Source organism: Octopus bimaculoides, chromosome 27 (genome assembly GCF_001194135.2).
Source record: "Octopus bimaculoides isolate UCB-OBI-ISO-001 chromosome 27, ASM119413v2, whole genome shotgun sequence".
Lineage (NCBI taxonomy): Eukaryota > Metazoa > Mollusca > Cephalopoda > Octopoda > Octopodidae > Octopus > Octopus bimaculoides.
The window spans coordinates 10,191,982-10,195,860 of NC_069007.1; the positions used below are offsets into that span (position 1 = coordinate 10,191,982).

Below are 3,879 nucleotides of genomic sequence, written 5' to 3' on the forward strand. Positions count from 1 at the left end.
ACCTTCGTTTTATTTGCTATTTTCATTTTAAATTTGCTTTAACCCTAACCTAACCCTAACCCTAACCCTAACCCTAGGGTTAGGGTTAGGGTTAGGGTTAATTGTTTCAGAATCGTTTGTTTATGTAGTCGGCACTTAATGTATATCGGCTGAATGGACGTCAGTGATTGGTTGAAATTACAGAAATACGACAACTTTAACATGGAATAACTTATGGATTTCTTTTTTTTTTAAGAAGACTAAGAGAAAAAGATGTTTTATATGACACATTCTACCAGTGTTCCAAGTTTCAAAGTGTTTCGTTAATGAAAAATGTGGCCCCCTTTTTAAAAAAGATCCACAATATGTCTCAAATTCAGCAGCAGTAAATAGTCATAGCAGCAGTCGTAGTAGTAGCAATACTGTCTTTAACCGCTTTTATCATTACAATTCTTTCCAGATGTCAGGAGAGCAAGAATGGTATGAAGTTTGACAATGATTCGCTCTTTGGATAACCTTAACTTCTGATGTTTGACTGGTTACCCCAGTGGAGAGAGGAACATTTCCTTAGGACTACAGTAAGGGTGCCAGAAGTCAGCACCAATAACAAGAACAACAACAAAATAATTGTCAGAAAAACAGCTACGACAGCAATAAGAACAATAACTGCAACAATCACAACTACGTCAACTGATACAATACCAACAGCAAAATGTAATAACAAAGCAAACAGCAGAAACCTGTAGCTGTCACTGAAAAACAATAGCAATAAATAAACGATAATGACAAAAGAAAAAGTAACAATGAAATTAAAATAATAAAATAACTACACCAACAATGATGTCAGAAAATTTATTTTGCTTTTTTAATTTAGAAATGAAACAATGGAAATATGTGTATGTTTTAAGATTCTGGTGTTACATTGCTTAATGTTGTTTAATTTCTTCGTGAAATGTAATACAATGGTGATGCTGTTTCATGTGCTGAGAGAGGGAGAGGGAGAGGGAAGAAAAGGAAGGAAGAGGGAGAGGGTGGGGTGGAAGCAAAAATAAAGAATGGAAGACAGAAATATTAAATGAATGAAATAGTGAATGGGGTTTGACTGTGAGAAGCAGTAACAGGGAAAAAAGTGGCATTTGGTGTTGATTCCTCAAAGGTGGTTTTCAGAAGTATTTCCAAATGTGCTACTATTTGTGTAAACAGGGTATAAAGACTCGGATTTGGCATTTGGGTAAATGCTGAACATGTGTATTTGTGTGTATTTGTACATATAAGCATGCAAGCATGTGTACACACACATGTATACACACATATGTATACACACATAATACATACATGAATCAAAATATCCAGTAGTATAGATCAATTTCAGCCAATCTTACCAACCAGTTTCACACTGACTGTTAAATAACTGGATATTAGTTAACAGCATTGTTAAGTAATACCTTGTGCTCTTAAGAGATGGCAGATATGGATAAAAATATAGCAATTGCTCTCAGTTTGTCATAACTAGTTTGTGGCTGCTGTGAAAACAGATATGTTGCTATGGAAAGCAAATAGAGCAAGAGTTATGAAGAGAACCGCAAGTAAGTTATAATTCTCAGAATCCTATAAAAGTTGTTCACCTTTAGAAGCGAACGTGTATATGGTTCTGCTAATTACAATGTTCTTTTGAGAACTATTAGGTCTTAGTAGACACAACATGTGGTCTATTTCTAGCACATTAAATGTCCACTTTAGTGGTCATCTTTATATATATAAAAATATACTTTAATCCCCTAAGATCTCAGATATTTTTTCTGAATCTCTCGGATTCTTTCAATGTGCTAGCTTCCTGGTAATAAATCGATATTAATTAATATCTGATTTTTACCCTATGTTTTAATTTGATTAATTCTCAAATTGGATGTATGCTACGCAGTAACAATTTTCTGCAGACATATTTCCGGAATTAGCGCGCCAAAACGAAGACATTTGATTTTTACCAGTACGTTGTAATGGCAACTAAGGGGTGTCTCCACGCTCCCCATAACTCCTGTCCTCCCGAACTGGGACTTCACCACCGGTTGCAGTTTTGTGTCTTACCCAGGACAAAAATTTCTCTATAAATAGGTAAAAACAGACTTTTCCTTTTTACGATTACGTACGAATGAATAACTTGAGAAAATGACCACCTCTGATTCGTTAAGTTCGTGAAAAAAGCCTACTGCTTGATAAAACAACCAGTCTGGTATTGAAAACATGAGTCTTGAACTATCTCGATAGACAGCGGTTAATCAAAGCTAATGCGTAATTTTATAACATTTTGTGACCCACTAGGATTCCGTTCGCGACCCATCAGTGGGTCGCAACTCATAGTTTGGGAACCACTGCGCTACACTATTATAGGTGCTAGGAGAAAGACTTCTGGTACAGGTGGTGGTGGTCGTGAGTTGGGAGGGCTTATCGCGAACGTCGAAATACCATGGAGACCCTATTTCCAAGTTAAAGGTGATGTAACATATCCACAAACAGAGCGAAAGCCGCTCATTAACAATCAACATGGGTAAGCAAGGATACAGAAAGAAAATGGGCAAGCGAAAATACAGTGAGAGAGAGAGAGAGAGAGACATAGTGTGTACATGTTGGCAGTTACGACGACGAGAGTTCCAGTTGATCCGATCAACGGAACAGCCTGCTCGTGAAATTAATGTGCAAGTGGCTGAGCACTCCACAGACACGTGTACCCTTAACGTAGTTCTTGGGGAGATTCAGTGTGACACAGAGTGTGACAAGGCTGACCCTTTGAATTACAGGCACAACAGAAACAGGAAGAAAGAATGAGAGAAAGTTGTGAAAGAGTACAGCAGGGTTCGCCACCATCCCCTGCCGGAGCCTCGTGGAGCTTTAGGTGCTTTCGCTCAATAAACATTCACAACGCCCGGTCTGGGAATCGAAACCGCAATCCTACGACCGCGAGTCCGCTGCCCTAACCACTGGGCCATTGCGCCTCCACAGTGTGTACATACATGTGTGTGTATTGACACCATTACATACACAAACATTTTAATGCAAAACTACAGATTCATTATCTCAATAAACAGACGTATTACATTTTTCTGTTGCCGGGCGGGGGGTGTACAAGACAGTTTTGATCGTGAATGCCATTGGATACGAAAAAGATACACACAGAAAAACCCTACCATATTCTAAATGTTAGAAAAAGAAAAGAGAAGGGAAAGAGTTGTTTCCCTTGTATTGTGAAGCTGATTTGATTTGATGCAAGACTTATCTCCCCTGCATTGTAAAATAGTTGTGTGCGGTTGTGTGTGTTAATTGCGTAATAACTTGCATGGTGACGGGAATTGCTTAATTTGTAACTTTTAGGGATTAATTTTGCAACATTGATGTTGCAGCTCTTCGGAAATTTCATCTTTACTGAATTTGTTTTTGCTGGATACATGTTATCACGTTACGTAATATAGAAATGTAACTATAACCTCGCGCCGACCAAAGCCTTGGGAGTAGATTTGGTGGACAGAAACAGAAAGAAGCCCATCGTGCGCGCGCGCGCGCATGCATGTATATATGTATCTGTGTTTGTCCCCTATCACTACTTGATAACCAGTCTTAGTGTGTTTACTTACTCGAGACTTAGCAGTTCGACAAAAGTGTCTGATAGAATAAGTACTAGGCCTTAAAAATAAGCCCCAGAGTCAATTCACTTGTTTAAAACGCTTCAAGACGGTGCTCTAGCATGGCCACAGACAAATGACTGAAACAAGTAAAAGAATAATATATATATATTAATTTAAAATCACTTCTTTAACTTTCTAAGACATCTCAACGTTTCTAAAAGCAGACTTCGTTTGTTTATTTACGTTTGTCGTAATTTGAATTTAATATATATATATATATATA

At 37.8% G+C, this 3,879-nt stretch overlaps 1 protein-coding gene across 1 annotated transcript in view; it reads left to right on the top strand.

The window, feature by feature from the left end:
• LOC106874773 (uncharacterized) overlaps positions 1 to 798 on the top strand; it is a 9,113-nt gene extending 8,315 nt beyond the window's left edge. Inside the window, exon 6 of the mRNA XM_052977236.1 lies at positions 440 to 798. The gene's annotated coding sequence lies outside the window, so the exon portion shown is untranslated. The remainder of the gene's footprint in view (positions 1 to 439) is intronic.
• The last annotated feature ends 3,081 nt before the right edge of the window (positions 799 to 3,879 follow it).